Raw genomic sequence first — 25,612 nt, forward strand, 5'->3', positions numbered from 1 at the left:
TCCATTTACTATTTTTTTTTTTTATTTTAAAGATGACTTTTTCAGGAAGGGCAGACAGAGTAGATTGAGCTTAGAGCTGGGGCAGTGAAATTAAAGTATGACAATCAAGTAGCAGACAATTACAGGAATTATAGCTTGACTACAGTGAAAAGGCAGACCTAGTATGAGAGTACGCTTACAGTCACTGTTGGAATAACTCAGTATTCTGTAGCCTGATCCATTGCCCCGTTCATGAACCCAACTCCGGACAGTCACATTTCAGAATGTCGTCTGCATTGTGTGTTTCTACCAGAAAAAACTCATAGACTTCACGCTCAGCTGAGCCACAGTACCCAGGAAGAAGTCATTAGTAATCTAGTCACATGGAAGCAGCAATCTTATTGACATTCATTCATCATATTGCCAGGAACCTTGCAAGATTTCTTAGATGATGCTTGAATTATTCCTTGAATGAGCCTCTGTTTTGACTACTTGAGTAGTAAGGAGAGCAATCCTAGCTCTGTTGAGCAAGCTGACATATCTTCTCATTGGAGAATGTTTTAATAGAGGACTTCAAAATGTTCACAGGGAAATGAAGTTAAAAGATAAATTTATTTTGGTTTAAAAATATGGTGTTTTAAAAAAATATGGATTCCATATACAGTTATTTCAAAATACGCATTTTTCGTGAAGTTTTGAAGATTCCTTGTGGGGATAATGCAAGGTGTCTTCCATGACTGTTGGGGCTCAATTGAAAAAGGAGCTATGAGCTCTTTAAATATGATGTTCAAATGCATGTTTCATAGTGTATGGCCATCATGACCCCTGCCTGTGCTTTTACTTCATTCCTTGTATGATTTTGGAGTACACAGGCAACTCATTTCTGAAAAAATTGTCACTCAACCAGACCTTTAATTAAGGAAGAATAATATCTAACCAGTACCAAGATAGTCTTGTCAAATGGAATCAAAGTTATTTGAGGTTAAAAAAACTTTTTTTAAAAAAGATAATTATTTATATTTGAGATATAGAATTACAGACAGTGAGAGGGAGAGACAGAGAGAAAAGTTTTCCATCTGCAAGTTCACTCCACAAATATCCACAACAGCCAGAGCTGGCTGATCCAAAGCCAGGAGCCAGGAGCTTCTTCTTGGTCTCCCATGCAAGAGCAAGGGCCCAAGCTTGCAGGCCATCCTCTAAAGCTTTCCTAGGTCATAGCAGAGAATTGCATCAGAAGAGGAGCAGCGACATGTATCAGTGGCTAGAGAAGAAAGGCCTCACATGTTGCTACAATCATGTAATCTTCTATAACCCACTATCAGCCATATAATCTATGGCAAAAATGGTTTGACAGTCTGTTTTCAGGCCTACCTATTTCTAGATACAGCTCAGTATGACTTAGGAGTTTATTTTGTATGTTAATTTTCTTATACAAAGGAAAATATTTATTAATTTACAAATACATGTATGAATGTATACATATAAATGTGTGTATATATATGTATTTATATATGTATTTTAGCCAATAACTTCCATATGCTCACTGTGTTCTATACTAGGTGTTAGTGATACAGCCTGGACACACTCATTAGATCTCCCTCTCATTCAAACCAGGCTCTAACTCAGAAAACTTATCATGTCTTAGTCATTTTTTCATTCCAGCGAGGAAATGAGGCATCCCAAGAAAGAGCAGGGATAATGCTTTGTTGGAAGGGCATTTCTGGACACCTGCAACAGTGATGCCAAGGACAAAAGAAAGGTGAGACACAGGAGCCCAGAACCTACAACAGCAGCTCAGAGTCGCCTTGGGCAGCCAACCCTTCTGGAAAACTGACAGCTGTTGTTCCAGACTAGGTTATCAGACAAGGATAGTTGCAGAGGACTGGGCCTCCCACAGGTGAAGAGGATATTAAAGCTGTTATATTAGTGAGACTGCTTTAAGGAAATGTCAATAAGTTAATAATAATAATAATAATATATATATTTGATTCTCCCTCTCTGTACACACACACACACACATACACACACACAAGAGGGCACTTCCAAAAGTTTAGGGATAATTTATTCCTTAAATTTTTATATATTTATTTTCATTTTTTTCAACTTTTATTTAATAAATATAAATTTCTAAAGTACAACTTTTGGATTATAGCGGCTTTTCCCCCCATAACCTCCCTCCCACCCATAACCATCCCATCTCCCTCTCCCTCTCCCATCCCATTCTTCATCAAGATTCATTTTCAATTATCTTTATATACAGAAGATCAACTTAGTACATACTAAGTAAAGATTTCAACAGTTTGCTGTTTGAGTACTAGTTATACCGTTAATTTGCATAGTATAACACATTTATTTTTCTTTTTCTTTTTTTTTTTTTTTTGGCGAGATAGAGTAACAGAGAGATCTTCCATCTGTTGGTCCACTCCTCCTAGGCCAGCAACAGCCAGGGTTGGGGCAGGTCAAAGCCAGTAGCCCAAAATTCAATCCAGCTTTTCATGTAGATGGTAGGGATTCAATTACTTGAGCCATCAGCTGCAGCCTTCCAGGAACTTGGATCTGAAACAAAGGATCTAAGTCTTGAGTCCTTGAAGGCCAGCATGTAGAAAGAATTCTCTTACTTGGGATGACAATCTTTATGTTCTATTCTGGTCTTCAACTGATTGGATAAATATCATCCACTTCTGGGAAAGCTCATGTGCTTTACTTGTCTACCAAGGTGTATGTTAATCTCATCATGGAAACACTCAGAATAGTATGGACATTTATGGCCCAATCAAGTTAATACATAAAACTAACTATCCTAACTATACCCCCCCCCTTTTTTTTTTTTTTTTGACAGGCAGAGTGGACAGTGAGAGAAAGAGACAGAGAGAAAGGTCTTCCTTTTGCCATTGGTTCATCCCCCAAGTGGCCGCTACAGCCGGCGCGTTGCGACCAGCGTGCTGCGCCGATCCGAAGCCAGGAGCCAGGTGCCTCTCCTGGTCTCCCATGTGGGTGCAGGGCCCAAGCATTTGGGCCATCCTCCACTGCACTCCCGGGCCACAGCAGAGAGCTGGACTGGAAGAGGAGCAACCGCGACAGAATCCAACGCCCCGACCGGGACTAGAACCCGGGGTGCCAGTGCTGCAGGCGGAGGATTAGCCTAGTGAGCTGCGGTGCCGGCCCCTCACTATATCTTAAAACCTGGTACAACATTTGGTACAAATAGATCCTTACTAAATATTTTTATAACTCATTCTACTGCTACTTTGCAATACCTGGGAGTGATGTAGTACTCTGGGTTTCACTTTTCTAATACAATGAGAATGGCACATTATTCTTTAAATAGAACTATTTACTTTGAGCTAATATAGGTCTTTTTTTAAAAAATATTTATTTATTTATTTGAAAGTCAGAGTCACAGAGAGGCAGAGGCAGAGAGAGAGAGAGAGAGAGAGAGAGGTCTTCCACCCTCTGATTCTCTCCCCAGATGGCTGAAATGGTTGGAGCTGCACCAATCTGAAGCCAGGAACCAGGAGCTTCCTCCTGTCTCCCATGGGGGTGCCGCAGCTATCTTCTACTGCCTTCCCAGGACAGAGCACAGAGTTGGATTGGATATGGAACAGCCAGGTCCTGAAACAGAGTCCATATGATTTGCCAACACTGCAGGCAGCAACTTTACTTGCTACACCACAGCACCGGCCCCGAGATAGTATAGGTTTCACTGCAGATATACAAAATATTACTGAAAATAATTTGTAAAACCTCAAATACCCACTACCCAGTGATACAGGGTAAATTGTTCCTCCCCAAAATTTATATATTGAAGTTCTAACCCTCAGTACCTCAGAATGTGACTGATACTTTCAGATGAATGGGTGTTGGATTTTGTAAAAAATCACTACATAAATCACTATCACCATATGATTTCTCCATTTAGTCTGTCCATAAGTCGGTTGCCTTGATATTTGAATGTTAAAGCAGCTTGGTCATAATGCAAATTTATTCTTTTTATATATTTCTGCATTGTACTTCTAATATTTTGTTGGAAATTTCTTCATTAATGAGGGGTTTTAATCCAGGGTGGATTTTTTGGGTAGATTTTTGTTTTCATTTTTTTGAAGTGTCATACATGTCTGATCTCTGTACCAAAATAACAGACTTCATGATTATGAAGTACTCCTTTCTGTTTTATTTTTCAAAGACATTGTGTAATATTGATATTAATTCTACTTTAAATGACTAATAAAATTCTGTGTTGAAACAGTCTGGGCCTAAAGCTAGCTAGCTTGCTTGCTTGCTTGCTTTTGATCAATTCCTTTTGTGAGTTTGCAACTACTCAAGTTTTCTATTCCAGTTTCAGTTGAGTTTTGGAATTTGCATTTTAATAAATTAATCTCTTCTAAGTAGTTGAATTCATGAACACGGAGTTATTCTTATTATTCTATTATTTCATACTAATGCCTAAAGGACCTATTGTGATATTTTTGTTTTATTCTTGGCAATTTGTGTTTTGTCTTTTGGTCAGTTTTTTTTTGCAAGTTTATTGACTATTCTATTTTTGAAGACTAGCTTTATGTTGCACTGATTTTTTCCATTGTCCTCTTTCAATTTCATCGACTTTTGTACTTAATTATTTCCTTTACTCTCTGTGTTACACTTTCTTTGGTTTTATTATAAACTTTTTTCTCTAGATTCTTGAGGAAAAAGGCTAGCATTATTGATGTGAGATTTCAAAGCCTTCTAATATAATAATTTCATGATATAAAAATTCATTCTAGTACTTCTTACTAATTACATATATTCTGATATTTTCCCCCAATTTTGGTGTATTATATTTTAATTTCACACTCAACTCCATGTGAATTTGCCTTGAGACTTCTTTCATTATGGATTATTTAGAAATGTTTTGCTTCATTTTCAGATGTTTAGAGATGTTCCCATCTTGATTTTGTTTTTAATTCCTCTAAAGTCTAATGTCCATTCTTGTCAAAGGAAACACTCTGTGTGATTTCAATTAATTTTAATTGGTTGAGGTTTGCTTTACAGCTCAGGATATGGTCTATCTTGGCAAATGTTCCATGAGCCATTGAGAAAATGTCTCCTCTGTGCTGGGTTGAGTGATCTATATATGTCCGTTGGATCCTTTTGCATTACTGCATGATTCAGGTATTCAATAGCCTACTTGATTTTCTGCTTATCAGTTACTGAGAGTGGAGACTTGAAGTCCCCAACCATAATTGTGGGTTTGTCTACATCTTTAAGCTCTTTCAGGTTTTGCTATTTTGAGGCTCTGGTGTGGTTTTGGAGTGTACACATTTAGGACTTTATTTCTTCCTGTTGGATCGACACTTTTATCATAATGTACTGTCTCTTTGTAGTAATTTTCTTTTCTTGAAACTCAATTTTATCTAATAATATATGCATTTCTTTTAAAAATATAATATATCCATTCCTTTTTAAAAATATATATGCTATTATATCTATATCTAAAATACGTGAACTTTGTTCACCCTATACAAATTAAAAAATAGAATATATATGCTGTATAATTTTCCACTTTAAAATTTTCATTCTACTTATATCCTTTATTTAAAATGAATTTATTATAGGCAATTTATCATTAGGTTGTTTCAAAATCACTTCCTATCTGTGCCTTTTGACATAGGAATATGTTTATTATTGCTATATTAGTGCTTAATTTAGACTTTTATTATTTGTCTTTGGATTCTGTTCTATGTTTTTCTCTCTTTCTTTTTTCTTAACTACCCTTGAGTTTTACAAACATCCTTTTTCTAGGATTCTATCTTGATTTAGTTTATTTTATTGCATATTGCTTTGCAGTTTTTTATTGGTTACTATTGTCTGAGCATGGCTAAACAATTTCATGGAAAACATGTACTATGAAAAAAATGTCTTTGACTTTCAAAATTTTGCTACAAAATATTTCCATATTTCATGAATGTTTTGAAGGACCCTCATACAGCAATCTATGTGTATAATGACATAATATGTTATTAACATTTTTGCACTTCAATTACAGGCAACTTTACTCTCTATACTTTTAAATTAAAGTTTTCTTGTGTTTTCCTTCTGCATATGTTGAGTTCCACATAACTTGGACTCACAAATTTTCTTTCATCCTTCAAATGTCACTTATATTCATTGGAAATGAAAGTCTGTTTGTTTATCCGTATTTTCATCTATTTATATATTTTTCCCTTTCTGAAGTTCTACCATGTCTTCTATTATTTCCTTTTTAAAAATCTTTAGAGAACTTTCTTTAGTCTTCCTTTAAGGATTGGGCAACAAAATCTCTCAGGTTTTCTTTATTTGAGAATTTTTTGTTTATTTAAAAAGGGGGTTTTACACATATATGCCTACTGTCCTCCCTGGTTTCAAGTGAGAAATCCACTGCAATTCAGCTTGTTGTCTACTGAGGGATGTATATTTGTCTTTGGCTTTTTTTTTTTTTTTTTTTTTTTACAGGCAGAGTGGACAGTGAGAGAGGGAGAGAGAAAGGTCTTCCTTTTGTCGTTGGTTCACCCTCCAATGGCTGCCGCGGCCAGTGCGCTGCGGCCGACACACCGCGCCTATCCGAAGGCAGGAGCCAGGAGCCAGGAGCCAGGAGCCAGGAGCCAGGTGCTTCTCCTAGTCTCCCATGGGGTGCAGGGCCCAAGCACTTGGGCCATCCTCCACTGCACTCCCGGGCCACAGCAGAGAGCTGGCCTGGAAGAGGGGCAACCGGGACAGAATCCGGCACCCCGACCGGGACTAGAACCCGATGTGCCGGCGCCACAAGGCAGAGGATTAGCCTAGTGAGCTGCGGCGCCGGCTTTGGCTTTTTTTTTTTTTTTTTTTTTTTTAAGATTTATTTATTTGAGAGGTAGAGTTACAAACAGTGAGAGAGAGACAGAGAGAAAAGTGTTCCATCTACTGGCTCACTCCCCAAATGGCCGCAATGTTCACAGCTGTGCCAATCTGAAGCCAGGAACCAGGAACTTCTTGTGGGTCTCCCATGCGAGTACAGGGGCCCAAAGACTTGGGCCATCTTCTACTGCTTTCCCAGGTCATCACAGAGAGCTGGATCAGAGTGGAGCAGCTGGGCCTTGAACCAGTGCCCATATGGTATGCCGGCACTACAGGTGTCAACTCTACTCGCTACGCCTCAGTGCCAGCTCTTGGTCTCTTACTCTTAGTCTGTCTTGCCCTTCTACCTCCCTCATTGGACAAGGATGACAAAGCCCCTCACCAGGATCCAGTGTCATGCTCTGGGGGTTCCCAGCCTATGGACTCCTGAGCCAAATACATCTCTCTCTTCTGTCTCAGGTATTCTGTACAGACGCAGAAAACAGACTGACACATGCTGCAAGGGCCAGGCTGGTGTGCTTGCTCAGCTTCCTACTGGGCACTGCTCACAGCATCTTGGCTAAGTGGGGAACCAGTTCTTGCTTATACCTGACAAGGGCAGCCTGCTGATTCTGCTCCCTGCTCACAGCACTGCCACCTCCCTCAAGTGGTGCATGGACTCTCACCTCCTATTTTTCCAAAGGGAAGTGGGCCTTGCTGCACTCTAGGAGGGATCAGACAGATGGACTCCATTTCTGTTGCTGCAGGGTGAGAACACAAGCATAAGTTCCTTCTTGTCTGCTCTCACATCAGAACTTGCGAGTGGAGTACCCAGTGACCCTGCCTTCCTCCCCTCATTCCCCCAGTTCCTGCTGGATTGGAGGTAGCGTAACTCTCCACCTCCCGATACGAAGGGAAAGGGAGAGCTATGGCCTTGAACTGCACCACTCTCTACTGTCTCCTGAAGCTGTGGAGGTAGACACTCAGATCCCTACATGGCACCCTCGCAAAGGGGTGACAAGGACGGTTGTTGGAACCTCCTAGGATGATCTGCCTTCCAGGCATGGCTAAGTCTCCTTGCTGCTGGGTGGGATGGAAGTCCCAGCTTGCTGATGACACCATCTAGATGGGATGAAGAAGATTAACTCCTGGTTAACCACCTGGTGGGGGTATCCGAGGAACACTCTGCCAGCTCAGGAGAATTAGGGAAGGGAATGAGTCAGACAAATCACATCAAATTCTTGCCCAGTCTCCAGGAAACCACAGTGGGCAGGCAGGTCTGTGGGCAATTTTTCTGTTTATGGAGTAGAAAGCATGTTGACAAACAAAACAAAACCACAAGTAATTTTATGCTCATAGTGTCTCCCTAGCACTAGACACATTGCAACAGTAGATCTGGAGTCAGTGCTGTAGCACAATGGATGAAGCCGGCTGCCTGTGACACTGTATCCTAAATGAGTGCTGATTTGAGTCTCAACTTTTCCACTTAAGTTGAGGCCTACATTGTGATGCAGTGCAGTAAGCCACCACATATGACACCAGCATCCCATATCACAGTGTCTATTGTAGCCTCAGCAGCCTTACTTCCGATCTGGCTATCTGCTAAGATGCCTGGAAAAGCAGCAGAAGATGGCCCAAATACCTGGACACCTGCCATTCACGTGGGAGACTGGATGGAGTTCCTGACTCCTGGATTTGTCCTGAGCCATCCCCAGCTGTTGTGGCCATCCCTCTCTGTAACTCTGCCTTTCAAATATTTTTTTAGAAGAAAGACTCAAGGGAGATGAGAAAGAAAAAATAGAGCTGATTGATGATTTAAAGGTGATAGGCAGGATGGGACAATCTCTGACAGCTATATTTTAGTGTTAAGAGACTATGTTGGGTTCAAATATCTCTCAACAGAAGAGATATTGGTACTATGGGGAGAAGTGATGATTAACTTTTATTTCCATCTGAGGATGAGTAAAAATGAATTCTTTCAATATCATCTCATTTTCCTTGGCATTAAGAGAAACTCAATTTCAGAATAGCTACTGTAAAAATGAAAAATTCCAAGTTTAAAGCTCTGTCAACAATCATCTAATAAATCATAGAAATAAAAAAAAAATCAGAGATTTGAAAATAGAATATTAATGTTGGGTGATTCAGAAACAGCACTAATAATAGATACAATGAGCAATGCCAGGAATTGTAAACATAATCTCTGCATAAATATTTAATCATAATACTTTATCATTTCATAATTCCTATCATTTCTCTTGAATTTTGATTGAAGCTTCTGAGTCACAAAATCACCATCTATCATTTTTCAACTCCATTAATGTAGGCAAGTAAATTCACATGCGGATAGTAAAATGAATTTGAGGAGTCCGTCAGAAAAATGTCAGTGTGTGTCGTTTTCCCCCACACAGGATACTGGGATTTTTTTTTCTTTCAATAGTGAACGTGGCATGTTATAAATCACCTGTTAATAGCAGACTGAGAAGGCTTCAAGCAGCCTCAAAGAATTGTTGAATTTAACGTCTCTTTTTAGAAAGTACCACATCCACCTGCTGCTGGATGAATGGGGTTTGCTATTGTTTTCTTCTTCACTTGCCTTGGACTTGAAAGCAAGCGCTTTTATTTCACAATGATTTCTTTTTTACATAAAAGTGACAAAAACACAGAAGACATCTTCATATCTTTCACCCTGATTCAGTCTTGGTTGACAGTGTGCTGCATTTGATTTATTATCCTCTCATTTAGAAATATTGGAAAGTAAGTAACACACATCTGATCCCATCCCAAAGAAATGCTCCAAAGTGTGATACCTGAAAATCATCACAAAGCAGAACATTTGACATTGAAAAGGTAGCAATTGTCTAATGTACAGGTTTCATTTATGTTGTCTGCATTACCCCAGTTCTCCATCAGAGCAACTAACTTCTCTACCCCTGTGTTCAATGCAGGATCACACTTCACACTTGGATTTACTGTACTTTTACATTTACTTATTATTCACATCCAATAAAATGTACTTGTTCAAAATATACAATGATGCAGTTTTTGTTTTGGTCACAAGGTTGTGCAACTGTCATCACAATCCAATGCTCTGGACACTATTCTCACCCTAAAAAGACACCCTGTTATCCTCTTACAGTTAATTTTTTTTAAGATTTATTTACTTATTTGAAAGCTAGAGTCTCACAGAGAGAAGGAGATGCAGAAGCAGAGAGAAGTCTTCCATCCACTGGTTCACTCCCCAGTTGGCCACAATGGCCAGAGCTATGCTGATCTGAAGCCAGGAGCCAGGAGCTTCCTCTGAGTCTCCCACAAGAGTGCAGGGACCTAAGGACTTAGGCCTTCCTCTACCACTTTCCCAGGCCACAGCAGAGAGCTGGATCGGAAGTGGGACAGCCAGAACTCTAACTGGCACCCACATGGGATGCTGGCACTGCAGGTGGCGGCTTTACCAGCTATGCTACAGCGCGGGCCACAGTTAAATTTCTCAATCATCCATTTCCTAGCTAGTGACAAACCATTTGTCTGATTTCTGACTCTTAGATCTGCCAATTAGGGAAAAATGTATAAATGAAAATTTTGTACATAGAGCTTAGACTTTAGTGTCTGACTTCTTTCACTTAGCTTAATGTTTAAAAATCAGTCAAATGTAGTAATGCATGTCAATTATTTCATTTATTTTTATAGTTGAATGATATCCTATAATATGGACTTTTCACATTTTATTTATTCCTCAGTTTGTGTGCAAGTATATTAGTAGTGTGTGTACACAAATGGATGTATATAACGTTTTTGCGTGAGTTCATATTTTTCAATTGTTTTGGTTGTATATTTAATAGTGAAATTTTTAAAAGATTTATGTATTTATTCAAAAGGCAGAGTTACAGAGACAGAGATGGAAAGACAGAGAGAGAGAGAGAGATCTTCCATCTGCTGGTTCACTCCCCAAATGGCCACAAGAGCTAGGGCGAGGCCAGGCCGAAGCCAGGAGCCAGGAGTCAGGAGTCAGGAGTCTCCCCACACAGGTGCAATCCAAGCCCAAGAACTTAAGCTGCTTTCCTGTGAGCTTTAACAGAAAGTTGGATGGAAAATGGAACAGCCGGGACACAAACTGGTACCCAAATGGATTGCCAGCATTGCAGTTGGAGGCTTAACACGCTATGATGCAGTCCCCTAGCAGTGAAGTGTTTGAGCCCTGTGGTCATTTTCTACTTAAATTTTAAGAAAATATCAAATTATTTTAAGAAAGGGACACATGATTTTATATTCCAACAAGCATTTCATAACATTGTAATTCTTCCATGTCTTGGGCAGCACTGTTTTTGTATGAAATTTTTTTATTACATTGCTAAAAGAGGTGAAGTGAAATCTCATTGTAATTTTGGTTAGTATTTCTCTAATGACTTGTAATGTTTAGGATTTTCTCATGTTTATGTTGTTTATTTTGGTATCTTCTTTACAAAATGTCTATTCGAAGGAGGGAGGGAAGGATGGGAGGGGAGTATCATTATACTCTTAAAACTGTATATATGAAATACATGAAATGTGTTCACTTTATACAAATAAAAAATAAAAATGAATTTATCTTAAAAGATGTCTATTCAAGGTCTTTGTCCATATTCAAATTGGATTGTCTCTTGGTTGCTAAGTTATATTAGACTCCTATTAGATATATGTATTGTGTTTTCTTCCTTTCTCTTTTGTAGCCCTCTAGATAATATCTTTTGATGCACAAAGGTTTTTAATTTTGCTGAAATAAAATCTAGGCATTTTTCCTTTATATGCTTGAATTTGGGGTGTCACATCTGTCGCTCCCCCTCTTCGTGGAGGAACGACACAGGACCCTGCGCTGTTCTTTTGTCTGCTCGGCCCTCCCCGGGTTTGCTGCTGGTTCTTCCCGGGTTGGCTACCGTCCCTTCCACCTCCGTGGAAGGGCGGTTCCCCCTGGCTACTTTCCCCACTTCCGCAGGGGAGCGGCACACCGCCGGCCGGCTCTCTCGGGGGCTGCACAGGTGTTCCCTCAGATGTTCCCCAGTGCATATTGTCTCTCTCCTCCTTTATAGTCCTCTTCCACCAATCCCAACTCTGCTACCCACAACGCCGAGTACGCTGCTCTCCTCCAATCAGGAGCAGGTCCTACAGTTTATTGGTTGAACTGGAGGCAGCTGTGTAGAAGCTGTTTCCCTTCTCAGTGCCATATTGTGGGAAAGCAGATGCATAGAATAAGTCTTAATTCTAGTAACTTAGTCTAGTCCGAGTTGCTCCCCACAACATCTAAGAAACCATTTCCTAATTGAAGGTTGCAACCACCTCATGAATTTTTCATAAGAGTTTAGTATCTTTTTTATTATTATTTTTTTTTTTTGACAGCCAGAGTTAGACAGTGAGAGAAAGAGACAGAGAGAAAGGTCTTCCTTCCGTTGGTTCACCCCCCAAAATGGCTGCCACGGCTGGCGCGCTGCACCGATCAGAAGCCAGGAGCCAGGTACTTCCTCCTGGTCTCCCATGCGGGTGCAGGGCCAAAACACTTGGGCCATCCTCCACTGCCTTCCCGGCCACAGCAGAGAGCTGGACTGGAAGAGGAGCAACCTGGACACAATCCATCACCCCAACTGGGACTAGAACCCGGAGTGCTGGCGCCGCAGGCGTAGGATTAGCCTAGTGAGCCCTGGCGCCAGCCTAGTTTTATTTCTTATGTTCAGGTTTGAATAGCTTTTGTGCTTATTTTGTATATGATGTGAGAGAGGAGCCCAATTTCACTCTTTTGTAAAGGTATATCCAGTTGTCCCAGCACAATGTGTTGAATAGACTATTCTTTCTCACATTTACCCATCTTGCCTTACTTGTCAAAATCAGTAACCCATAAATGTATAGCTTTGTTTCTGAACACTCATTGCTATTCCATTATTCTATGTGTTCATTCTTTTAAAAATATATTTTTTTTATTTGAAAGGTAGAGTGACAGAGAGAGAGGGAGAATGAGAAAGAGAGCAAGAGAGAGCAAGAGAGATAAAATTTTTCATCTGCATCTGCTGTTTCCCTCCCCAAATGCCTGCAACAATCAGACTGGGTCTGGCTAAAGCCATGAGCAAGGAACTCCACACAGGTCTCCCATGTGGGTGGCAAGAACTCAAGTACTTGAACCATCACCTGCTGCTTCCCAAGCATATTAGCAGGAAACAGTAAATAGAATATCCATGACTCTGTCAATTCAATTTGGGATGCAGGGGTCTCAAGTGTACCCCTCTGGGCCAAAACACTCAGGCGCTGTGAATCTCCAGATTTTCTTTTTCAACAGTATCGTGGCTACTCCCTTGTATTTCTATAAAATGTTTAGGATCTCTTTGCCAGTTCCTGAAAGTAAAAAATTTCATCTGGATTTTCATAAGAATTGTATAAATCTGTAAGTGAATTCAAACAGAATTGTGTTTTTTATATTATATCTTTTTTTTTTTTTTTGACAGGCAGAGTAGACAGTGAGAGAGAGAGACAAAGGTCTTCCTTTTCCATTGGTTCACCCTCCAATGGCCGCCGCGGCTGGCCCACCATGCTGATCCGAAGCCAGGAACCAGGTGCTTCTCCTGGTCTCCCATGCGGGTGCAGGGCCCAAGGACTTGGGCCATCCTCCACTGCACTCCCGGGCCACAGCAGAGAGCTGGCCTGGAAGAGGGGCAACCGGGACAGAGTCCGGTGCCCCGACTGGGACTAGAACCCGGGGTGCTAGTGCTGCAGGTGGAGGATTAGCCTATTGAGCCACGGCACCGACCTATTATATCTTCTAATACATGAACATACTATGTGTTTCCATTATTTTATTATTATTATTATTGTTATTTGAAAGGCAGAGTTATATATAGAGAGAGAGACAGAGATATCTCCCATCTTCTGCTTTACTCCCCTAAATGGCCACAATGGCAGGGTCTGGGGCAGGTCAAAGCCAGGTGCCTAGAGCTCCAGTTTGTTCTCTCAAATAGGTGGCAGGGACTCAATGGCAGCTGGGATTTGTACATTGATCTTATGTTACAAAACATTATTGATAATCCTCTGCCTGTGGCACTGGCACACCGGGTTCTAGTCCTGGTTGGGGCGATGGATTCTGTCCCAGTTGCTCCTCTTACAAGCCAGCTCTCTGCTGTGGCCCGGGAGTGCAATGGAGGATGGCCCAAGTGCTTGGGCCCTGAACCCCATGGGAGACCAGGAGAAGCACCTGGCTCCTTGCTTCGGATCAGTGTGGTGCGCTGGCCGCAGCGGCCATTGGAGGGTAAACCAACAGAAAAAGAAGACTTTTCTCTCTGTCTCCCTCTCTCTGTCTAACTCTGCCTATAAAAAAATTATTGAATTCGTTGAATAGCTATAAATTTTGTAGTTCATTTCTTCATATTTTCTCTGTATAAACATTACCTGTACTGAAAGATAGTTCTATTTCTCCCTTTCAATATAAAATTGTCTTTTTTTCCCTTACATAATTTCCCTGGCTTGCATTTCCAGTAAAGTTTTAAATAGAAGGAGCAAGAGTGGCCATCCTACTGCTATTCTTGACTTTAGGAGAAAGTTTTTAGTCTTTCACCATTAGATATACTGTTAGATGTCTCTTCTATAACATGATTTATACCCATGTTTTGATGCAATCATATTTTTCATTCTAATCTAATAAGATACATCTCATTAGTAGATTATGCTGTGCTGAAATACATTGTGCACGTGTGATAAACTGTATTTTGTTAACAGAGTATGTGTTTCGAAAATATAGTGTTGTGCTTGATTAATCACATCCACTCAGTGTGGAACTGAAAGGAGCCTGGGTTAACGCCTGTGTGAGCACAGATGAGTTTGACCACAGCAATTGCTTTCCAAGGTGAGGGGAACTGTGAGCCAAGGTATTTGATCACTCAGGGCTTTTCTCTACAAAATGCAAGCTAAAACAATGCCATCCAACTCCACGTAGATTTTTGGTGATTGAAAAAAGTAATGTATGTGAAGTGCTCTAAGTGTTTACTATTATTGCAATTCATTAATACTAATGTTTTTTCAGAAAGATAATTAGTATTAAGGTTTTTTTTTTTTTTATGTTTTTGACAGGAAGAGTGGACAGTGAGAAAGAGAGAGAGACAGAGAGAAAGGTCTTCCTTCACCATTGGTTCACCCTCCAATGGCCGCTGCGGCCAGCACACTGCACTGTTCCAAAGCCAGGAGCCAGGTGCTCCTCCTGGTCTCCCATGCGGGTGCAGGGCCCAATAACCTGGGCCATCCTCCACTGCATTCCCGGGTCATAGCAAAGAGCTGGCCTGGAAGAGGGGCAACCGGGACAGAATCCGGCGCCCTGACTGGGACTAGAACCCGGTGTGCTGGCGCCGCAGGCAGAGGATTAGCCTATTGAGCCCCGGCACCGGCCAGTATTAAGTTTTTCTTTCTGTCCTTTTTCTGTTCTGTTTGCTTTCAACAAAATTCTATCCTTAGAAAGCTTGTCAGCTGTTCACTTTTATTTGTCAAAAAAATATCTATTATTCCTTTCTCTGAAAATTATCCTACATTGTAGGAATCATTGCTTTCTGGAAGATTTCCTAATACTTGCTTATACAACATTCTGAACTTAGAATATTTTGTGGTGCTTCTTATTGAAGATTTATTTGCTCTAGTGATGTTAGAAATATCTAGATGTTGTCTTTTTTTGTTAAATTTAAATATTTTTGGTAGAAACTTTTTAATCTGTTTATTAATGTTTTTTAAAGATTTATTTATTTATTTGAAATATTTGAAAGAGTTACAGAGAGAGAAGGAGAGGCAGAGAGAGAGAGAGAAAGGTTTTCCATCCTCTGGTTCACCCCCCAATTAGCCACATGGCCAGAGTTGTGCCGATCTGAAGCCAGGAGCCAGGCTCTTCCTCTGGGTCTAACACGTGGGTGCAGGGGCCCAAGGACTTGGGTTATCTTCTACTGCTTTCCCAGGTCTTAGCAACTGGATCAGAAGTGGAGTAGCCGGGTCTGGAACTGGTGCCCATATGGGATGCCGGTGCTTCAGGCCTGGGCGTTAACCCTCTGTGCCACAGTGCTGGCCCACTGTTTTTTAATTTTAAGTTGTCTATAATTTCTTGTGTTGATTTTAAAATTTTAAATATATCGTGCCAGCACTGTGGCTTACTAGGCTATTCCTCCGCCTGCGGTGCCTGCACCCCGGGTTCTAGTCCTGGCTGGGACACCGGGTACTACTCCCGGTTGCTCCTCTTCCAGTCCAGCTCTCTGCTGTGGCCCGGGAGGGCAGCAGAGGATGGCCCAAGTGCTTGGGTCCCTGCACCCATATGGGAGACCAGGAGGAAGTACCTGGCTCCTGGCTTTGGATCGGCACAGCGCTGACCGTAGCAGCCATTAGGGGAGTGAATAAACGGAAGGAAGACCTTTTTCTCTGTCACTGTCTATAACTCTCTCTCTGTCTTTCTCTCTCACTGTCTAACTCTGCCTGCCCAAAAAAAAAAAAAAAAAAAAAAAAAAAAAAAATCTTAAATATATCAATTATTTTCACTTTGTTCAAGCCCTATGTTGTTTTGGAGTTTCTTATTTGTTTATTTGAAAAACAGGCAGACAGACAGATGGAAATCTTCCATCCGCTGATTCCCACCCCAAATGCCTGAAACAGCCAGGATGACCCAGGCTGAAGGTAGGAGTTGGGAACTCCACCTGGGTCTTTCATGTGGGTGATGTGAACCCAAGCACTTCAGCCATCAGCTGCTATCTCCCAGGATGGCAAGAAGCAGAACTCGGGAGTGGAGCCGGGCCTTGGGTGTAGGCACTCTGGTATGGAATGTGGGCATCCTGCACAGCGTCTCGAGGGCGCCCCCAAACGCCTGTCCAGGAGAGTTCCTTCGCCCTTTTGCTTTCATTGGGTCTGGTGCTCACGCCCTTCACTTCACCTTCCTCCCTGCTATGCACTTCTGTTGTATCTTGGGCCCAAATGAAGGCTTATACTTATTTTTTTAAAGATTTATTTATTTACTTGAAAGTCAGAGTTACACAGAGAGAGAAGGAGAGGGAGACAGAGAGAGACAGAGAGCGAGGTCTTCCATCCACTGGTACACTATCCAGTTGGCCTCAACGGATGGAGCTGTGCCGATCTGAAGCCAAGAACCAGGAACTTCTTCCAGGTTTCCCATAGATGCGGGGGCCCAACAACCTGGGCCATCTTCCACTGCCTTCCCAGGCCAAAGCAGAGAGCTGGATGGGAAGTGGAGCAGCCGGGACTTGAACCAGCATACATATGGGATGCTGGCACTGCAGGTAGGGGTTTAACCTTGTACACCACAGCGTCGGCCCCTACACTTATATTTTTATGTTTGCATTGTTTGTATTTACCTTGTATACATACCTTGTATGTATGAGTATATGTATCTCTATAATCTGTAAGGCATGGATTAAAGTTTAACCTCAGTGTTCTTAGTAACTGTAAGTACTTATTGGTTAAGTGACAAACATTTCAAGAATACTACACTAATTATGATTCCATTTTTAGATTGCACATATTTATATGTATGGAATGAATCTAGATTTAAGAGCATCACAACATTAATATTTATTATCTCTGTATAGTTAATTAGAGGTGATTTTATTTATCTTATCTGCAATTTTACATTTCTTTGTAACAACCATAAATTACTGATTTCCACTTTAAGAGAAATGAAAAAAAGTCTTTATTTTCCAAAATCATTCCTTCTAATTATATCAATCATTTTCTCAAGGCTTCAGTGATTTGCTGTTGCCTAAAGGATAGATTTTAAGTTCTTTATTCTAATATTCAAAGTTCTGTGTCAGCTGGCACCAGCTGCATTTCCAGTCTTATGGCCTAATTCTCACTCTCACAACAGCAGTTCTAGCCAAATGCCTTCACCAGCTGTTCCTACAAATTTCCCTCTCCCATCTTCCTACTTCTGTCCCATTTTTCTGGGCTACCCAACTCACAATAGCTCTATGACTTTTTCAGTCTATGCAAATTCTACCTATTCTCCAAAATTAAATTTGTTCTATGCATCATTCCTAAAGCCTTCTAGAAAAACAAAATCTAATGAGAACTTCTCTCCTTTGAAAAACGTAAGGACAATGTGGCCTCACTAGTCTTTAATCTCCTACTGCATGGGCATTGCTTCTAGTGGCATTAACTCAGGGTTGCATGTACTTTACTGTAGTCTTGGAGCTGCTCAAAACAGCCCAGCCAGGAGGATGAGTGGGGGCCAATATCCAGCTAGGCTAGCATATGCTAATTCCCCAGGCCATGTGCCAGGGAAGAACACTGTACCCACCCAGAGAAAGGAATGACTTTTTAAAAAAGTTTTCACCCAGAGAGGAAGTCATTTGGCCATTAGAGCCTGCCCAGAGAAAACATCCATCTTTCAGTTCTCCATACAATACTCTGCTTAAATTAGTAGTTCTATAGCAACATTTTTAATGGTTTGTATCTGTTCTACAAGCACACACACACAAATCATGTTCTAGAATCTGTTGTACATTTCAGATCACCTAGCATAATGCCATAGGAATATTTTTATGAATAAACATCTTACATTCAGATATTTTATAGCAGGAAAATGTAACCTCAGGGGCTTCCCTCAGATGGATTTTTACATTTTAAGCAAACTGTAGTTACAGACATTGCCACATAGCTTTCTAAATATCAGTAAGGACACTAGAATAGGGAAGACATTGTGTTAATACTCAACATAGCATTTTACTCATATTCAGACCTATTATAGCCTATATTTCTTGTTTTAGTGAAAATACAAGCGTTTTCTCTAAGCAGTAACAGTAACTAATACTATTAAGAACTGTTTTACAGGTTTCAAGTACATCATTCCCAGAAAATAATCATCTTTTTTCTATTTCTGATTTGATGCCTAGCATGGTGCTTGGATTAATAGTCATCCAGTCAACACCAGTTAAGTGGATAAAATAAACACATTGCTAACCATCACTGTATGTACAAGACAGACATTATTCACTTTAATATATGAATGAACATATTGAGATTGGACAGGTAAAGAAAAGAGTCAGCGGCTGGCAGGTGGAATATTCTCTACTACATCACCCCAAGGGCACTGAGGAAATCACATTTCCCGTTAAGCAGCTTAATAAACAGTGCACTTCACTGTAAAAGTCATCTAAGTATAGTCTCTTCAGTAGAGATAAATGACATTTAACTAAAATTATTTTTCTCCAAATCAGAAACTTTTTCTGGTAGGGGCTATACTCTCTGCATTTATTGTTCATAAAAGCATACAGATTGAGCATCCCTAATCTAGAAGTCCTAGATTACAAAATGCCTCCAAATCTTAACCTTTTTGAGCATTGACATCATGCCAAAAATGGAAAATTCCAAATCGTATCTCATGTGCTGAGTTGCAATCAAAACAGAGGTACAGTAAAATATCATATAAAATTACCTCCAGGTTGTGTAGATAGGGTGTGTACGCAGCATAAATGAATATCATGTTTAGACTTGGGTCTCCTGTTCAACATATCTCATTACCTACATGCCAATATTCCAAAATCTGAAAAAGTACAAAATCTGTAACACTTCTGTCTGCAAGCATTTTGGATGAGAGAGACATTCATGTTGTACAAGGCACAGGGTCAGGCAGGTGATAGAGCACCCTGCAAAAAGCAATGACTAAAAATACACTTGGCTTCTTTTTGACCAGTGTATTAGAGATGGCCACCATGATGTCCTGCCTCTAGTGTGTTACTGGTTTGGATATCAACAAGGCTGCCCTGTTTATCTATGGATATTGTAGAAGAATAGGCTGGAGAGAGCTGTCCACAAGGGTGTGATGCACAGTCCAACCATGCATTGCTGCAGGTGGCAGACTTCACAGTGAGCTTGCACAGGGTGTATTCTACACATTGACACCAAAACTACTTTTCTTCTAAGAATCAGAGAGGCAGTCAAGCTAGAAACCTTATGGCCTCTAAATTGTCTCTCCTGGCAGTAGCTTCTAGGGAATTCTGAACTAAACTAAATGCCCATCTGTCAAAACTGCACAAGTCCTTTGCTCCTGTGTAAGTGAGCACCTATAAGTGCTCCCTTCATCTGAACTGTGACCTCTTTTCCAAGTCGCTTTCTCTTGATTATGCATATTCTCATTCAGGCACTTAAGTCTTTGGAAGGATCTGGGGATACGCAAATGAAAAGTTCTCCAGCAGAATCAAAAGATGTAAGAACCCACTTTACGGATGAAGCAGCTGCGGCACTGAGCTGGAAAGAGACATGAGCAGAGGAAAAAAAAATCAGTATTCTGAAGCCACTGCTGCGTGCTTTCATGTTTGTTGTCTTCTCCTCCTCACATAATACTCTCACGATCTAGAGTGCACACCAACAGGACTCAGTCTGTCTTTCCTCCTCACCTGCTTAATCGTCTTCCCTTTCTTCAGATAAAATTAGCCTGATTTGTGTGTGTGTGTGTGTGTGTGCTGCTCTCACTATCTGCTTTATTTTACTTTCAATTGACAGATAATATTTGTACCTATTAATTGGGTACAATGTGATTACACACACACACATACATACACACACATACATATATATATTCTGCAGTGATCCAATCAGGGTAATTACTATATCCATCACCTCAAACATTCATCATTTCTTTGTGATGTAGTCATTCACAAAACCCTCTGTAACTACTTTGAAATACACATTACATTCTTGTTAACCTTCCTGTGTCCTAAGGGATATGGAAACTTAATTCTCCTACCTAACCTTCACATTGCATCCATTGTTCCCTCCTTTGCCCTCTGCCTTCCTCAGCCTCTGGTACAACTGTTCTATTCCCTGTCTCCATGAGATCATCTTTTCTTGATGCCACATATGATTGAGAATGGACCTGTTGTGATGGTCTCTATTCATTTGAATACACAAAGATTAGGGCTCATGGATCATGTTTGCCTACTTTTGCAGGATGCATCTGTGTCTCATCAAGGACCAGAAAGGAGGAGGCACCATGATTATCACATGGATTTTGAACCCTACCCGGAGACTCTGTAAAACCCCAGAAGAGGTCATTGCTGTGTCTTGGTGAGTAAAGCCTCAGCCTGCAGCACCAGCTTCCCCTATGGGTGCCAGTTCAAGTCCCAGCTGGTCCACTTCTGATCCAGCTCCTCATTAATGCAACAGGGGAAGCAGCAGAAGATGGTCCAAGTACTTGGTTCCTTGCACCATGTGGGAGACTCGGAAGAAGCTCCTGGCTTCAAATCATCTCAGCTCCGGCCATTGTGGCCATTTGGAGAGTAAACCAGTAGACGGAGATCTCTCTCTCTAATTCTGCTTTTCAAGTAATAAATCTTTTTTTTTAAGATTTAATTATTTATTTGAAAGGCAGAGTTACAGAGAGGCAAAGGGAGGGAGAGAGAGAAAGAGAGTGAGGGAGATGGAGAGGGAGAGGTCTTCCATTCGCTGGTTCACTCCCAGATGGCCATAATGGCCTGAGCTAGGCCGATCAGGAGCCAGGAGCTTCTTCCAGGTCTTCCACAAGGGTGCAGGGGCCCAAGGACTTGAGACATCTTCTACTGCTTTCCCAGATCATATCAGAGAGCTGGCTCAGAAGTGGAGCAACTGAGACTTGAACTGGCATTCATATAGGATGCTGGCACTGCGGGTGGTGGCTTTACCAGCTACACCACCCTCCTCAAATAATAGATCTTCAAAAACAAAAGAAGAGAAAACAAAACAAAACAAAAAACCCAGCTTCATTCATGCTGCAACCCAACCCCATTTGTTTATTCAATTAAGGCACCAGCCCCTACCTCCTACACTGACACATGGGGAAGGCTCCCCTTTGGCTTCTGATAATGCTTGGGGACTCTTCTCTGGCCTTCTATCTCTCATCATAGGCAACTCTCTGGCTCACTCATGATAGGTATCTCTCCATGTGGGGTGGCTCATACTCATATGTGAATCGGTGTGCCCTCTTACTTTTAAATAATTCTGCCCCAACTTGTGCACTGTATATTGTCTCCCCTTCTGATTATTATTTCTGTGGAACTTAAGAAACTGGAGAAAAAATTAAGGAACCTAGGTCCACATCACTGACTTAGCTTAGATCAGACCTCCAAACACACTGCTTTCCTCCAGTTGGAAAATGGGCCAACTTTGTTATGCACTCTGTTCTTCACTCTTTAGAATTTTCAACTGGGAGTTGAATATAAATTCTTTCATTTGCAATCTTTCCCTAAGATTTCTAAGAAACACTGGGAACAATACTTTTTCAATGGAAAATGCCTCACTCTAACACCATAAACCTACATATTCAAGTTCCCTGGGGTTGACCCATGCCAGAAAACAATAACCACATAATAACATCTGAATCAGGACTACGTCAGAAACCTCACTAGCGAGAGGCTAATGAAGACAGGAGCAGGCGCCACAAGGCTCATTAATGCGCTGGCTCTTTCTGTGGAAGAAAATTCAGTGGTGACACCCTTGAGTCCTAATTTGAAAATGACCTCAAGTCATACTTCCTAAGGTGATGTTGAGAGGGCAACATTTCAAGAGCTCTTGATTAATGTGCAGAAGAGAATATTGTTAGTAGGTTTTTTGTTGTTGTTGTTAAGTGGTTTCTTTCTACTGCAGGTTTCTCAGAGCCTTAATATATTAATGCACACCTTTAATTTCAAAGAAGTTGGATGGCCAGTCTTTCTCCAGTTTCTTTGGACAAAAGTGATTACTTCCTGGAAACAGTGAGTAAGGGCTGTGAAATACCAAGACACATAAGTGTGGATATCTCACTATACTCGTTTTTTGCTAAAGGGTCAAAGTCTGAGCATACAGATTGTACTTATTTTCATTCGTTTGTGTGCAGAGTTGCTCTGTATGAGTTTTCATTGTCTCCCCTACTGATTAGCTATGTGAAGTGGAATAAATAATTCAACCTAACTGTTCCTCAGTTTACTTACCTGTAAAATAAGGACAATAATAGAACCTATCCCAAGGTTTTTTCACTATATATATATTTTTTTTTTTGACAGGCAGAGTGGACAGTGAGAGAGAGAGACAGAGAGAAAGGTCTTCCTTTGCTGTTGGTTCACCCTCCAATGGCCGCCACGGCCGGCGCGCTGCGGCCGGCGCACCGCGCTGATCCAATGGCAGGAGCCAGGAGCCAGGTGCTTTTCCTGGTCTCCCATGGGGTGCAGGGCCCAAGCACCTGGGCCATCCTCCACTGCACTCCCGGGCCACAGCAGAGGGCTGGCCTGGAAGAGGGGCAACCGGGACAGAATCCGGCGCCCCGACCGGGACTAGAACCCGGTGTGCCGGTGCCGCTAGGCGGAGCATTAGCCTAGTGAGCCGCGGCGCCGGCCAAGGTTTTTTCACAATGACAACTTGCAATGATAGATGCACTTGGGAGGCCTTGCTGCACAGATAACCACATTTATGTTCTGTTTGCCCCTTGTTAGTGCCTGGTGTGCACATCTGCTTTTCATCCTCATCTCCCACCTTCTGCCCAGGTGGATCTTCCTCCCCAACCATCAGACAGCACTGGGCTATTTTCACATTTGCTGGTCACTTGGAGAAGACTTGGCAAATCTCAATAAGTATTAACTAATAGGTACACAAATCCATTTTTACATGATACAAAATTCACAGTTAATTTAGACTATTTCATAACTTAATATATTTTAAAATGTATGAAACCTTCTATATACCTCTGAGTAAAAATAGTTGGCTTGATATTATTATATTTAAAAATATATGCCAATGATTAGTAAATATTTTCATTGTTGTTAAGTTTCACAAATATACATAAGTTTCTCACATTGTTAGTCCTACAAAGCCTTTCTCCAGAATATCCCCAAGGGTCAGAGGTCCTTGGAAAGCTGGAGAACTTAACATAGTGACTAAACTTAACTTGCATGTTTAGTCACCATGGATTCTATGGACACTAATTACAAGCACAGGTCCCTTTAAAAAACGTTAATTGCTTCACTAACTCCCATCAGTTGAGATCCTAGCACATGCATGGTTCTTCATACATACAATTTTTTAAAAAGATTTATTCATTTGCTTGAAAGACAGAGTTATTTAGAGACATACAGGGAGTAAGATCTTCCTTCTGCTGGTTCACTCCCGAAGTAGCCACATCAATGGGAGCAGGTGCCAGGCCAGGCCAAAGCCAGGAGCCTGCATCTCTACCTGGGTCTCTCACACGGATGGCAGGGGCTCAAACACCTAGGCCATTTTTTCGTTGCTTTCCCAGGATCATTAGCAAGGAAGTGGACCAGAAGTGGAGCAGCCAGGACTCAAACTGGTGCCCATATGGGATGCCAGTGTTGCATGCTGGCTTTGCTGCTCCACAATGCCAGGCCTTCACACATGATATTTATAGCTATTATATTGGTCACACATGATCAGTAATGGCACTTTTAGATAAGGAAACTGAGATTCGAGGTAGTTCCACAATTAGTATCTTGTATAATTTAGATTGTAAGCCAGTGCTACTGAGCACTGCTCACACTATCATGCTGTCCTGCATTACCTTTCCTGTGGGGAGATGGGCAGGTCAGCAACCCAGGCTGACTCAACCAAACTAAAGGCCACCCAGCAAAGATATGGAGTTTGCCCATGACTTCATATAGTTCCTGTTGTCCTGTACTTTCAATGTTGTCAAGTTTGAGGAAAAAAATGCTAAAGTTATTTTCTATTTTGTACTCATTTTGAAATAAATCTATTTAACACACAAATCAATAGTACCTCTTGACTGGATCATGTGAGGGCTGTGTACTTAGTTGCTGTCCTTGTTTCAACAGGTGGGAATTGCCCAGGCATGTGAACAGTGACTCTTTCAGGAGCAAATAAAATGCTTCAGACCATACTCACTAATGTCTGTAGTATTCTTAGGATTTCTAAGGAGATGCCTAACTATACATTTAAACTAGATAGATAGAATTCAACAGATACAATATTAATGAAAGGGTCAATTGGTTAAGTTAACCAGGATTTCTTTTTGTCATTGTTTTTTTTTTTTTTTTTTTTTTTTCAGGTGAAAGCAGGTTTGAGGAAAGAAGCCCGCAGACTCATTTATTTCAGTTGGTACAACATCTTATATAGCCAAGACCAGCCAATCCGGTCAAGGGGCAGTCTATGCCCCAACCAATCACAGCCTGTTGCCAGGAAGTTTCCAATGCCATCCAATCACAGCCTGTTGTCAGGCAGGCTCCATTGCCAGGTGGGATTCAAAACCATCCAATCATAGCCTGTTGTCAGGCAGGCTCCATTGCTAGGTGGGATTCAAAGCCATCCAATCACAGCCTGTTGCCAGGCAGGCTCCTTTGCCAGGTGGGTTTCAAAGCCATTCCTGAGTAACTGATGCTCGCTTGCCAGCGGCCACCTTGGCATGGCCTTCTCATTCCACCAGAGCTGTAAGGTTCCAGGGTTCACACAAACTCACTTCATTTAGAGACAGGAGAGGACACCAGGGTCCTGGCTACTGACCCAGTTCACATCCTGTGGGCCACAAGTTACTGGTCTCAGACACTCAACACTTTCCAGCTTTCAAGGAGTTCCAGGGTCCTCCTGAAGCCTCTTCTGATGAGGGAAGTTCACAGAGCAGCAGTGGCTAAAACACCTGAGACCTCACTCAGCAACAAACCCAGAAAGCCTTGTAATGGGATGTCAGAAAAGAAGACCCTGAGTGGTTCAGCAGCAATGCCCTAGAGTGCCTGATTTTGCGAGTGGGAGGGAGGTTATGAGGAGAAAAGATATTATAATTCAAAAGTTGTACTTTGGAAATTTATATTCACCAAACAAAAGTCAAAAAAAAAAAGATTGTCCTAAC

The 25,612-nt window shown here is 41.3% G+C and overlaps 1 long non-coding RNA gene across 5 annotated transcripts in view; it reads left to right on the plus strand.

The window, feature by feature from the left end:
• LOC127491634 (uncharacterized) overlaps window positions 1-25,612 on the plus strand; it is a 68,593-nt gene that overhangs the window by 11,860 nt on the left and 31,121 nt on the right. For 3 of the 5 annotated variants that reach the window (XR_011387625.1, XR_011387623.1, XR_011387626.1), the window contains exons 2-4: window positions 20,743-20,842; window positions 22,414-22,772; window positions 23,142-25,003. This is a non-coding gene — a long non-coding RNA (uncharacterized lncRNA). Of the gene's footprint in view, window positions 1-20,742; window positions 20,860-22,413; window positions 22,773-23,141; window positions 25,004-25,612 lie in introns of all 5 variants that reach the window. The other 2 variants (XR_011387624.1, XR_011387627.1) reach the window with 1 other exon arrangement.

This window comes from Oryctolagus cuniculus, chromosome 3, assembly GCF_964237555.1.
Source record: "Oryctolagus cuniculus chromosome 3, mOryCun1.1, whole genome shotgun sequence".
Taxonomy (NCBI): domain Eukaryota; kingdom Metazoa; phylum Chordata; class Mammalia; order Lagomorpha; family Leporidae; genus Oryctolagus; species Oryctolagus cuniculus.